Source organism: Ictidomys tridecemlineatus, chromosome X, assembly GCF_052094955.1.
Source record: "Ictidomys tridecemlineatus isolate mIctTri1 chromosome X, mIctTri1.hap1, whole genome shotgun sequence".
Lineage (NCBI taxonomy): Eukaryota > Metazoa > Chordata > Mammalia > Rodentia > Sciuridae > Ictidomys > Ictidomys tridecemlineatus.
In genome coordinates, this window is record NC_135493.1 from 87125549 (window position 1) to 87140405 (window position 14857).

A 14857-nucleotide genomic window follows, 5' to 3' on the forward strand; every position below is an offset into this window, starting at 1 on the left:
GAGAAATGGCACCACAGCTGATTGTCTAAAGCTGGGAGCAAGTGAATTAAAACCTTTCCAAGGTGAAGGTCTTGCTGAGAAATAAAGCCTTATGATCATTCTGGGTCTTATTTACAGGGTCTGCATTTCTGTACGAACAAACCCCAAACAAAACAAAACAAAACCTCAATTTCACACCAGAGACTCCAAGTCCAGAAAAGGTGCCCATTAGCAATGCTGAAATAGTGGCATTTGGGGTCAGTATTTGTGGACCTGCCATAAATTTACTCTGACCTCTGGCAACTTGCTCCCCCTTCTCTGGGCTTCTGTTTCCTCTCTGAAAAATAAAACATTGAACTTAATCATCACAAATGACCCTTTCAGCTACAGCATGCTATGATGCAGTAGTCCTGAGACCCAGCCTGGGGCTCCAAATTATGTTCTCATTGACCAATACACTAGCCACAACTCAGAGTGCTTCACATGGGTTTATTGCACCCTTTAATCCAGGCTAAGGCATCAGAATTTAATTTCTCTTGAGAATTTAGAGTTAGGGTTTTCCCTTCATAATGTTTCTGATCCTACTCCCATTTCCCTTGGCCTCTAGCCCCAATTCCAGTAATTTCTGGCCCCTGAGAGAGCTTACGCAAACTCCCTCAGGACAAAAAGTATGCTAGGCCCTTTCCTCTCTGGGGAAATCATGTCCGGAGGCCCCTTCTCCTCTCTTCCCTGTGGACCTCATAGAGAAGTCTAGGTTGACTTTTACCAACTATATAGGAGTACTGTATGAAGGAAATTTTGAGGTTTTGTGGGGGCATAGGGATCTGGCTTGGTGCCTCATCTCCATCATTCACTAGTTGTTTGGTCTTGGACATGACCCAGAACCTCAATTTCCTCCTGTGTAAAATACACCTGGCATGTGACAGGCATGCAATAAGTGGTATCTGTTATTAATACTACCTTCTACCAAAAATAACAATGGGCAAGATACTGTATTTAGTAAGAAAATGGATATCTTCAATCCAGAGATAGAAAAGAAAGGACTACTTAGGAGAAAGAACTTGTCAAACTTTCATGGGCATGTGGATCACTTGGGTGTCTTGTTAAAAGACAGATTCTGATTCAGCACTGGAGCTCAAACTCTGACTTTTTTTTTTAACCTCAACCCCTTTTCTGCTCTCTCTCTCTCTCTCTCTCTCTCTCTCTCTCTGTGTGTGTGTGTGTGTGTGTGTGTGTGTGTGTGTGTGTGTATGTGCTGGGGATTGAACCCAGGGCACTCTACCACTCCCAGCTCTTCTTATTTTTTATTTTGAGATAGGATCTCACTCAGTTGCTGAGGCTGGCCTCAAATTAGAATCCCCCTGCCTCAGCTTTCCCAAGTTGCTGGGATTACACGTGTGCACCACTGGGCTGGGCTTCAGGTTCTTCTTTCTAATGAGCTCCAGGGTGGTGGTGGTACTGCTGCTACTGCAGCCATAACCACATTTAGAGTGGCAACATACTAAGTAATAAGCCTTGCTCTCAAGAATCACCAGGCCTGGGTGCCCAGCCTTCCCTAATCTTTTCATTGCCAAGTGCCTTCCTCCATCCTTTCAGTAACCTGGCCCATGCAAGTGCATGCTTGATGAGGCTTGCAGAGCCCCATTTCCTAATAAAATAAAGTGCAATGAGTTTGACAGCAGCCTGACCCTGTCAGTAGCAAGGTGAGGCTGAAGAAATAATACCTGGAAACATATGCCTGTTGATGGAACTGGCTGAGAAGTTCCTGAGGTGAAAGGTGTCAATAAGAATCCATCAGATTTAACTGGAAGTTTCTGGGAAGGCAGGATGGAATATGGGAGATTTGGGCAATCTTCAGATGAGGTGATAGGCAAGTGGGCACAGACAGGATATACTCAAGAAATCCTTGTGTAAGGGGAGAGTTCTTGGACAGCAGTTAGACCAGTTTAGGATTGGGGGAAGAGGCTGGAAGATGGCATGGGGAGAAAAGGAGCACTCTGCCACTTAGCAGAACTGAGTTCCAGACAACGTGACCAGGTATAACCTCCTATGATGGGGACAAGGTAAGGATAGCTGCCTCTTTCCTAAGCACTCCAAGGATAAGAACTTGGCATGTGGATGGAAGAGGGTGGATGTATGCCAGCAAAAGTGATGGATCCACCATAATCAACTCCCAGAAGAGTCTTTGTAAAGTTACCTTGAGAGGTTAGGAGAGGAAGGTAGAGCAACTCTGGAAGGAGTCAATCTCCAGCAGCTCCTCTTGGCTGTTTTCCTGATATCCTCTGATGGTACCACTTGTCTCTGAACCTGGCTTTCAGTGGACCTCTCAAGAGACACTTATTGGGAGAGAACAATCAGAAAGAGAACCAGAGCTCTGCACAACCCAGGGCAAGAAGAAAATGTAACCCCTGTTACTTGGGGCTGTGCTTAGCAAGAAGTCTGGGCCATAATGGAGTGTGGGCTCTTTCCGCTTTTGAAAGTGTTTGGATAAGGAGAAGCACAAAAGAGTATCCTTGATTAGCTCTGTTTACTTTCTGTGACTCTTCCAGCCTCCCCCCAAAGAGCACATTCCACCTGCCCCACATGAAGGAGCCTAAGCTCATTCTGGCCCGCCTGGCAGGAAGGGAAGCCTGCAAACAGGCGGAGGGGACAGAACAATGCACAGCTTGTTTATCTAACAGAGGAGGGGAAAAGCTGCTTGGTCACCATGGAGGGACACAGAGCTCTGAAGGCCCACCCCCACTTCACTGTTGGCTGGAAGACCTTGAAGCCTGGTGATCCAGATACCCTTCCTTACTATACACAAAAACCAAGGGGGAAATTGTGTGTGTGTGTGTGTGTGTGTGTGTTTGTGTGTGTGTGTGTGTGTGTGTGTGTGTGTGTGTGTGTGTGTGAGAGAGAGAGAGAGAGAGAGAGAGAGAGAGAGAGAGAGAGATTTTAAACAGAACTTTCAGGACAATGGCTGGTGTCATTCTGGGAAAGCTATAATCTGGGACATACGAGAGATGAATACATTTTGGAGAAGGGGATTTTGGTACTCAGTTCTACCTTCTCATCCCCTTCCCTCTGAATAGACAGGTCAAGTTCTTCCATGAAAATCTGCTGGATCCTCATCTACACCTTCCACCTCAGGATTCATCTCTGGCTCTAAAGAAACCCAGATAACAAATAAGAATAAGTAGGGAATCTTGTGATGAAAATAAAGACCCTCTGATTGTTAGAGCACGCATAGCAGGAGGGTGTTTTCTGACTTTCCAAGAAAGGAGTGATCACTTCATCTGACTGGGGTCATTACATTTGACATTCTGTTTCTATTACTCCATTTATAAATGGGAATAAATCTTTATTCCTTCCTTCCTTTCCTTATTTCTTTTTCATTCTTTCTTTCTTTCAGTACTGAGAATGGAACCCATAGATACTTTAACACTGAGCCACATCTCCAGTCCTTTTTGTTTTTATTTGTTTATTTTGTTGTGTTTTGAGGCAAAGTTGCTGAGGCTGGCCTTGAACTTGCAATCCTCCTGTCTCAGCCTAAGGAGACCACTTTTTCCAAAGAAGGTTGGAAGGAAGTAACCATACAGATGACTTAGGAGAGCTTTGCAAATTCTGAGAACTAGAAAATGCATAATAGTTTAGAAACACAGTTCTTGTAATTCATTTTTCCTGTAGGCTAGTGAGTAATTTGTAGGCTGTTTGTTGTTGTTGTCATATTTTGGGGGGTACTGGTTATTAAACCCAGTGATGCTTTATCAATGAGCTACATGCCCAGTCCTTTCATTAAAATGTTGATACAGGGTCTCTTTGTTGCCCAGCCTGGCTGGGTAATCTTACTGCCTCAGCCTCCCAAGTTGCTGGAATTATAAGGCATGTTCCACTGTGCCTGGCACAAATTTGACATGTAGACAGAGGAGGGCGGGCATGTGCAAGCAGGAGTCATGGATCAACATGTTTTTCTAGACATGGTCTGATGAAATATACCCACCATTGACTATTTCTTGTCAATGGCCCTAAAAGCAAAAATATAAATGCTGCAAAACTTTTGCAGCTTCTAGAAGGAAGGGGATCAAATAAAATCTCTGAATAATGAAAAAGGGCTTCCCCTCCCCCACCTCTCCAAAAACTAGGGAGGGTGGGATTGGAGCTCTGTGGCAGAGTGCTCACCTAGCACTGGGTTCAATCTTCAGCACCACATAAAAACAAATAAATAAAATAAAGATATTGTGTCCATCTACAACTAAAAAAAATCGATACTTTAAAAAGAAAAGCTAAGGATAAAACATGAGAAAGCTGAAAGAGACTTCAGAAGAGCATAATGGAATAAAAGCATCAAGTACACGGAGAACCATCTGATTTAACAGATGACCTTAAAGCTTTTGCCATGATACCCAATTTCCTAAACCAACTCCCAAAGTGATAAATAAGGTGGAGGCTGTTTGTCCTCCAGCTTGGTTGCTACCAGTTATGTTTATAGCCTCCCTTGGGAAGGAGGCAGCAAGGGATAATACAAACTTTCCTTTCTTCCTCCTTTAGGCCCATTGTTTTCTTCAGCTCACACCCAGTGTTAGACACAATGTTTCAACCATCTGATGGAATCTACAAAGGTTTCCCCAGAGTCATTTCTCAAAGTCCTCAGCACTACTTCTGGCCACTCCCGAATCATCTCTGTTACTAAAGACATGGAACGCTAGAGTAATAGCCAACAATGGCTAAGACCCCAATTGAAATAAAAGAATCTACTTACTCTGCTTTGAGCAAATATGATAATGAGGACAGGCCAACCCTCAGCAGAGTTGGATAACCATGAGGAAGATGGCCATCAGGAGAGATGAGATTGGTGAGATACCTAGGCATATCATGGAGTTTTCCAAGACCAACGAAGGCCATCAGTTTGAATTGTATTCTCAAGGAACTAGGAAGCTGTGGGAGGTTGTTAAACGGGGCTAACATGATCTACGTTTTGTAAAGATCTCATTTGGCTGATGGATTTGGTAAAGGTGGAGAGGGATAAGAATAGAAACCAGGCAACAAGTTTAAAAGGTTCATGTAGATAAGAGAGAATGGTGGTTTGTTCAAAAAAGGTAGAAGGAGGCATAAGGAACAGAGGTTTATTAATATTAGGGATATTTTGAAGAAGTAGTGCCAACAGCATTTATTAATGGGTTGAATGTGGAGAGTGAAGAAAAAAGAATAACTATGACACTAGGGTCATCTGGCATCTGTACCTTCTTAGCACAGTATTCATTCCCGAAACTGAGTCATTAGTAGCTCTTAAAAAAAAAAAAGAAAGAAAGAAAAAGAAAAAGAAAGTTGGCAGTCATTGCTGGGGTTTTTTTTTCTAAGCATTTATGGAGCTTCTATCTACATGTAAGGTGCTTGGAAAGGTATTCAAGAACACATCAAAATGAAGAAGTTATCATCTCTGTGCTCAAGGAATTTATAGCATAAAAGGGGAGAAGAAAAAGACCTAGATAACCACTAAACAGGAAACAAAGTCAAAAGTTCCAGAAAGAAAATGCTAACCAAAGGAGAGTTCAAAGGAGAATGCATAGCTAGCTGAATCAAGGAAGGCTTCACAGAATCTCCAAGCTAATTTTAGAAGACTTAGTACAATTTCAACTAGAGAAGACTAGGAGAGAGATCCTGCCAGGTTTACATGAACAAAAGTGGGAAAGGCAGGAATGTGCTGAAGGAAGAACATACTCTTTCTATAGGGCACATAGGAAGTAAAAATAGAATGACTCAAGAACATGGGGACCTTGAGTTATCAGGTTGAAACACTGGCTTTTTATTATCCCATAGGCAAGAGACAGGCATTGCAGGTTCCAGAATAGGAGAGAAACAGAATGAAAAGCAGAATTTCATCCAGGTTTATATATATATATATATATATATATATACACACACACTGGGGATTGAAGCCAGGGGCACTTAATCACTGAGCTACATCCCTAGTCCTTTTTTTTATCTTTTAATTTTGAGATAAGGTCTTGGTAAGTTGCTTAAGGCCTCACTAAGTTCCTGAGGCTGGCCTCAAACTTGCAACCTCGTACCTGAGCCTCCCAAGTTGCTGAACTGACAGGAGTGCACCATCATGCCCAGCTAGAGATGTGTTTTAACAAGTTTTTATATGATTCTGATGCACTCTCAAGTTTGATAACCATTACTCTATTGTACATTTTAGAACAGATATTCAAATGGCTTCTTCAAAATACTGGCAGAGGCTTTGACGTTGGTGGGTTCTGGCCTACTAAGATAGGCTGGAAGCCTCCCTTCAATTGCCAATACTACATATATAATACAGGACAATATCTTGAAAGGTACATGGGATCCCTCAGGGGAGGGCATGGATCTCTGTATGGTAAAGAAGATTCTACAACCAAGAAGGCAATTCCTGGGTCACAGATACATTTGTCAGGGAGAAGTATTGAGCAGGTAAGCAGGTAAGGTTGCTTTGGATCCATTCCCGAAAGTGGAGATAGTTGAGTTTAAATTCAATTATTTTTTTTTGAGTACTGGGAATTGAATCCATAGCTTGTCACCTGGTAGAGAAACTACCATATATGTGCTTCCCCTGTGAGGTATACCCTCATAAAGATTCTTACCTGATTCCACAATATTTTGCATGAACCTCTGCAAAATGTCCCAGCCTGAGGCATTCACATTCATAAACCTCTAGTTCTTCAAGCTTTTAGGTCCTTAGTTTTGTTTCTTTCTTTTTACAGTTTTATTAAAGTTTAGCTAATAAATAAAAATTGCATTTATTTATGCTGTACATGAAGCTTGAATACATGTGTACATCAAAAAAATGCTTATCAGGCTAATTAGCATATCCATTACCTCTATTGTAGTTTAGATATGAGGTGTCCCCCCAAAGCTCATGGGTGAGACAATGCAACAAAGCTTAGAAGTGAAATGATTGGGTTATGAGAGTCATAACCTAATCAGTACATCCACCGACTTGAACAGATGAACTGGGTGATGATTATAGGGAGAAAGGGTGTGGTTGGAGGAGATGGTTTCCTGGGGCCATAACTTTGGCCTTTATATTTTGTCCCTGGAGAGTGAGAGTTCTCTCTCTGCTTCCTGGTGGCCATGTTCTAAGCTGCTTTCCTCCTCCACACCTTTCCACTGAGATGTTCTGCCTCACCTCAGGCCCAGAGCAACAGAGTCAGCTATCTATGGACTGTGACCTCTGAAATCATGGATGACAAACTTTTCCTCTTCTAAAATGGTCCTTGTCAGGTCTTTTGGTCATAGAGACAAAAAAACAACCCCACATAGCTACTGACTAAAACAACACCAGAGAGCTACTCTTTTTTTGTGGTGAGATTATTTAAGGATTACTCTTATTAGCAATGTGCAAGAATACAATACATTATTATTAACTATAGGCACCAAGCTGGATATTAAATCTCTAGAAATTAATCATTCTGCATGACCAAAGCTTTATATCCTTTGACAACTACATCCCCATTTCCTGGTCCATCCCACCTTCTGGTACCACAATTTTATTCCTATGAGTTCAACTTTTTTAGATTCCAGGTATAAGAAAGACCATGTAGTATATACCTTTCTGTGCTTGACTTATTTCACTTAGCATACTGTTCCTTAATTCCATCCATGTAGTCACAAATGAAATAATTTCCTTCTTTTTAGAGGTTTAACAGTATTTCATTGTGCATATATATCACATTGTCTTTATTTGTTCCTCGGTCAATGGACAACTTAGGTCAATTCCATATCTAGTTATTGTGCATAATGCTGCAATAAACATAAGAGTGCAGATATCTCTTCATGATACTTACTTCATTTGTTTTGGATACATTCCCAAAAGTGGAGATTGCTGAATTTAAATTCAATTATTTTTTTTCAGTACTGGGAATTGAATCCACAGCTTGGCACATGGTAGGGAAGCACCCTGTCACTAAGCTACATCCTCAGTCCTAAATTCTAACTTTTTGAGGAACCTCCATACTGCTTTCCACAGTGGCTATACTAATGGACATTGCCACAAAGGTTTCCTTTTCTCCATATTCTCAGGAGCACTTGTGATCATTTTGATAGTATCCTTTTGATAGTAGCCATTCTAACAAGTGTGAGGGGATGTCTAATTGTGGTTTTTATTTGCATTTCCCTAATTATTAGTGACATTGAGCTTTTTTTCTCCATATTCTTTTAAGAAATGTGTATTCACCTTAGAAAATGGAAAGATCTCCTTTGTTATTGGATTGGCACAATTAATATTGTCAAAATGACCATACTACCAAAAGCACTATACAGATTTAATGCAATTTGAATAAAAATCCCAATGACATTCCTTGTATAAATAGAAAAAAGCAGCCATGAAATTCATTTGGAAAAATAAGAGACTTATAACAGCTAAAGCAATCCTTAGCAAGAAGAGTGAAGCAGGTGGCATCACTATATCAGACCTTAATCTATACTACAGAGCAATAGAACAAAAACAGCATGGTATTGGCTCCAAAATAGACTTGTAGACCAATGGAACAGAATAGAGGACACATAATTAAACCACATAATTACAGTGTCTTATATTAGACAAAGGTGCTAAAAACCTATATTGGAGAAAAGATAGCCTCTTCAACAAATGGTGCTGGGAAAACTGGAAATCCATATGCAGCAAAATGAAATTAAACTCCTATCTCTCACCATGTCCAAAACTCAACTCAAAGTGAATTAAGGAGCTAGGAATAAAACCAGAGACCCTACATCTAATAGAAGAAAAAGTAGGTCCAAATCTCCATCATGTTGGATTAGGCCCCGGTTTCCTTAATAAGACTCCTATAGCATAAGAAATAAAATCAAGTATCAATAAATGGAATGGATTCAAACTAAAAAGCTTCTTCTCAGCAAAAGAAACAATCAGTGAAGTGAATAGAGAGCCTACAGAATGGGAGCAAATTCTTACCACATACACATCAGATAGAGCACTAATCTCTAGTAAAGAACTCAAAAAATCTTAATGCCAAAAAAACCCCCCAAATAACCCAATCAATAAATGGGCCAAGGAACTGAACAGACAGTTCTCAGAAGATGAAATAAAATCAATCAACAAATATATGAAAAAGTGTTCAACATCTTTAGTAATTAGAGAAATGCAAATCAAAACTACTCTAAGATTTCATCTCACTCCAGTCAGTGTTGGTGAGGATGTGGGGGAAAAGGCACACTCATACATTGCTGGTGGGACTGCAAATTCATGCAACCAATATGGAAAGCAGTATGAAGATTCCTTGGAAAACTTGGAATGAAACCACCATTGACCCATCTATCCCACTTCTTGGTTTATACCTAAAGGACTTAAAAACAGCATATTACAGGGACACAGCCATATCAGTGTTTAAAGCAGTACAATTCACAATAGCTAATAACTGTGGAACCAACCTAAATACCCTTTAGTAAACGAATGGATAAAGAAACTGTGGTATACATACACAAAGGATTACTCAGCATGAAAAATAATAAAATCATGGCATTTGCAGGTAAATAGATGGAGTTGGAAAATATTATGCTAAGCAAAATAAGCCAATCCCCAAAAATCAAATGCCAAATGTTTTCTCTGATATGTGGATGTTGATCCATAATGGGGGTAGCAGGGAGCACAAGAGGAATTGAGGAACTTTAGATAGGGCAAAGGAGAGGAAGGGGATAGGAGGGGGCATGGGGGTAATAAAGTCAGTGGAATGAGATGGACATCATTACCCTAAGTACATGTATGAAGACACAAATGGTGTGACTCTATGTACAGCCAGAGACATGAAGAATTGCTTTCTATATGTGTACTACGAATTGACATGCATTCTGTTGTCATGTATAACAAATTAGAATAAGTAAGTAAATTTAAAAAAATTAAAAAGAAATGTCTATTCAGTCCTTAAGTTCATTTTTTTTTTTAACTCTTAATTTTTTTATTGTTGGTCTTTCAAAACATTACGGTTATTTATATGCTTGCCATTGAATTGTTTGTTTTTTAAAATATATTTTGGATACTAAAGTCTTGTATAGTTTGCAAATATTTTCTCCCATTTCATATGCTGTCTCTTTGTTGATGCTTTCTTTGTGATATTTTTAGTTGGTGATTATCTCATGTGTCTATTTTGTCTACTTTGCTTTTGTTGCCTGTACTTTGGGGGTCATATAAATAAATCTTCACCAAGACCAACGTCAAGTTTTTCCATAGGCTTTCTTCCAGTAGTTTTAGTTTCTGATCTTAGGTATTACTTTTTAATCCATGCTAAGTCGATTTTTGTATAAGGTATGAAATATGCATACAATTTTATACTTCTGCCTGTGGCTTCCCAATATTCCAAGCTCCATTTATTGAAAAGACTTTCCTTTCCTGGTTCTGAGTTCTTCATAGCATTGTTTAAAACCAGTTGATTGTAAATGTGTGTATTTATTTCTGGGGTCTCTATTCTGATTCATTGATCTACCTACCTGTTTGCTTGCTTTCATTGCAGTAGCAATACTGATACTGGGGATTGAACCCAGGTGTACTTTATCACTGAGCTATAGCCCCTGACTTTTTTTTGACAGGGGATCTCATTAGGTTGCCCAGGGTGACCTTGAACTTGTGACCCTCCTGCCTCAGCTCTCCCTCCATTGTTGGGATTACAGGAATTAGGAAATGAAGGAAAGCATTTAAAATACCATGATTCAAGAATAAAGGGGCAGATTTGAGAATTGTCTAGTCTAAGAGGTAGAACCAATAAATCTTGATACCTTCTACAGTCTGAATATTTACATCATCCAAAACTTACATTGAAACTTAATCCCCAATGTCTTATGGTAATGATATTTGGAGGTGGGGCCACTGGAAGGCAATCAGAATTAGATGAAAGGATAAAGGTAGGGCCCTCTGATTGCATTAGTGGCTTTATAAGAAAGATACCCAGAGACACAAAATCCATAGACTCTCAAGTCCCTTATGAAAAGTGGTTTTTAATTTGCATACAACACACACACAACCTCCCATATGGTTTAAATCATCTCTACATGGCATATAATACCTAATATAATGTGAACACTATGTATATGATTGCTATACTATATTGTTTAGTGAATAAAAACAAGAAAAATGCAAAGAAGAAGAAGAAGAAGACCTAAGCTCTTTCTTGCCATGTGACACCCTGTGCCAACTCAGGATTTTGCAGAAAGTTTTCACCAGCAGGAAGGCCCTCACCAATGCATCCCCTTGACATTGGACTTTCCAGCCTCTGAAACCATCAGAAGCAAATTCCTTTTCTGTGTGAATGACCCAGTCTGTGTCATTTAGTCATAGCAATAGAAAATAGATTAAGAAGGTGCCTGATCTGACTGCTGAAGGGGTAAAGGAGAGAGTCCAGAGGTTCAATCAAATTTCAATCTTCTTAGTAAATGACTCAACCCATCACCCTCACTATCAGAAGAAAAGTGGGGAGGAAACTTAGTTCAGTTTTGGACCAACTGATTTTTAAGCATTTCTTTGTTTTAAAAGTCATAACAAGCTATTCAAGCAGTAAAAAATACATAAAATGAAAAAGCGGTTCCCCACACTCCAAAGGAACATTTTTTAACCCCTGAGCAGAAGTATGACATAGTATAAAGAACATAAGCAGACTCTCTAAAGTTGAACTCACAGTTTCTAGCTGTTTGGCATCTTTGTCTCAGTTACATTATCTTTAAAATGGGAATTATAATAATAGCACACACAAAAAAGAATATCATAATACTGTTTAGAATCTTGCTATTTGTGCTTAACAATATATTTTAGAGATAACTTCATATCTGCAGATACTTTTTCAAAAATTCTAATAACTGCATAGTATTTCAGTGTGTAAATTTTAAAGAGTTTTATTTAATGTTTACTATCCAAGTAATGAATACTGAGATTGTTTCTAATGTTTTGAAATACAAAAAAAAATGCTTCAAAGAACACCTCTGTACATGTCTTTACAAACATCTCTGATTGTATCATTTAGATAAAGTTCTACAAATGGAACTCTGGCTTAAAAAGTGTATACATGTAGGATAAAATCTACTAAAACCCAGAGAGGTTATGCTAATTTGAATTCCCACAAACAATGCATGAGAGCAGTGCTTTTCAAACTTTCATGAGCATGCAAATCAGCTGCATCTCATTAAGATGCAGATTCTGGTTTATTAGTCTGGGGAGGAGCTGCATTTCTTACAAGTTCTCATTTGCTCACATAATTTGATAAAGCAGATATCATTATTCCCATTTTATTTTATTTTATTTATTTAAAAAAAGATAAATGACAGCAGAATGCATTACAATTCTTATTACACATATACAGCACAAGATAAGGAAACTGGGATGGGGATGTAACTCAGTGATAGAGGGCTTGCTGAGCATGCAAGAGACCCTAGGTTCAATTACCAGTGACACTAAATTAAATAAACAAACAAACCAATAAATAAATAAATCTATGATATGTACTCATTATATACCCAATATCAGTATTAGTAACTTGCTGAAAGTCATTCAGTAGATAGGTGATTTGACACCAGATCTATTATATACCAGTGGCTACATGTAATAGAATGATAGCACACTTACTTCTACTCTACTTCACCACGGAAATTTTGCTCATTGGAGAAGAAGAAATAAAGATGCTCCTTAACTATTTTCAATCTGTAGGATGCTCATTCATCTTGGAACCATAAAAAAGCATTGGGGGGCAGGGGCTGGGGCTGTAGCTCAGTGGTAGAGTGCTTGTTTTGCATGTGTGAGGTACTGGGTACAATCATCAGCACCACATAAAAATAAACAAATAAAATAAAGATATTAAAAAATGCATCATGGAAGTGGAAGGATTAGGAGCCAAGCTACAGTGAAAAAATAGGTGGTAAGAAAGTAGAGACAAGTGTGTAAGAGTACTTTTAAAGAGTCTAAGAGGTTTGGAAGAAGAAATGATTGGTTGAAATGATTTGGAAGAAAATGATTGGTTGTTGGAAAAAGATGAAGGGTAAAGGCAGATGACATTGGCGGGGGGGATGCAGTGATTTCCCAAAGATATTTAGGTGGATTTTCAACTAGTTTAGATTATGAATAGCATTCTATGGGTCTAGGGCAACCTCTAGACCTGATCTCTCACCTAAACCCCTGCAACTGCCAGTCACATCTCTATCCCACCAAGTGTCTCAAACTAAAAACAAAACACTGAAACCAAACAATAATGAAGAGTTAGCCTACTTTTTCCTTATTTATCACTTTGTTTTATTGTGTATTTGTTCCAAATTTGAATTTGTTCCAAATCCTTAAAGATCTGACTGGCTCAAACCCTGTAGTTATTGTTTATTCCTCTTCTTCTTTAGCCTTTATATTGAATTAATCACAAAGTGGTGGCATTGAAATACCTCCCCCTAATAACCAACTCATTGGAATAGCCTCACTTTTACTACTGCCTACTCTATATAACCAACTGTGTCACATTCCCTTCCTCCATTCAAACCAACCCACTCCAATTTTCCACATGTACAAATTTCATTTTTATTCACCAACTTACACTCCTCCAATGGCTTCCCATTAACTGCTATGTGAAGTTTGCTTTTATAAACCATGTAGAGATTGAACAAATTTATTTCTTATTGATCCCTCTCCATAAACCTTAAGTTGAATGAGCATCCTTACTATTTCTCAAGACTAGATTTCTCTCCACCCTCTCTATATGCCTTCCCACACACCGTTGAAGAATCAGTCCAAGTATCTTGTCTTGTTCTCAAGCACATTGATGTTTTCTTCCTTCAATTTTCAAAATCACTCGCTGCTGGTACCACTCATTTCAATAATCCTCTACTTCTTTGCCAAACTATTTTGCCTATATATGTCTTATCTGTCTCAACTAGAGCACTAGATCAGAGTATAATCCTGCTGTGAACCCCAGTACATTGCTTAACAAACCTGCTATTCACTCAAAATTTATTAAAGCAGTGAAATTGTTTTGTGCATTTAAAAAGATCTTTGGTGAATTAATTTTTGGAAAATATCTACTTTCTTTTTAACTTTCAAATGCCATATTAAGGATAATGAGGACTGGGGTTGTAGCTCAGTGGTAGAGCACTTCTGTAGCATGTGTGAGGCCCTGGGTTCCATCCTGAGCATCACATAAAAATAAATAAAATAAAGGTATTGTGTCCATCTACAACTAAAGCTATTTTAAAAACAGAACAATGATGCACATTCACTTGATATATACCCAGTATCAGGAACTGTTCTAGGTATTTTCTTATGAAGTACTTATTACTTCCCAGATCCCTGTCAGGTGGGAATTATTGTTCTGAATTGCCATGGAGAGTCTATGAGAAATTTAATGGCTTGTTCAATATGTCTACTACTTCCACTGACTACCCACAGCTTACATTTAAAACCTCCAAGTCCCTCGTTCCATCCTCTATAACAGATTCCCTTCTTTTATTTCTATTTTTTAAACAGGGTCCCATGGTTCTTAGTTGGATTATAAAGATTATTTTTTATAGTTTTGATGTAAAAATTCTGTTTAACAAAATAAGTAATAATTAATATATTCATATCTCGAATATTGTGTCTAATTACAGTTATTATGAATAATTAGAGAAAGTATCTTTGTGTCCCTGAAGTAAACTTGTGCCATAATGCAAAGGGAGATGAGATGCAGCAGGGTGCTGTATTAACATTCATAATTACGCATCTTATGTTCCAAAATGAATTGTTGTTTGCCATCAAGGGAAAATGACAATAGTAAGAATTATGACAAAAGCACATAAGGTTAATCAACATATAATTGACTCTCAATTATGCACATATTAGATGTTTTCTTTCATTGATGTTTTGATCATTTAGAAACACTGTAAACTAATCTACTAAAATATATTTTCC

General features: G+C 38.6%; 1 protein-coding gene across 2 annotated transcripts in view; it reads right to left on the minus strand.

Moving 5' to 3' along the window:
• The window catches only part of Shroom4 (shroom family member 4), a 208701-nt gene that overhangs the window by 51779 nt on the left and 142065 nt on the right, over nt 1–14857 (minus strand). The gene's annotated exons all lie outside the window — the stretch shown is intronic.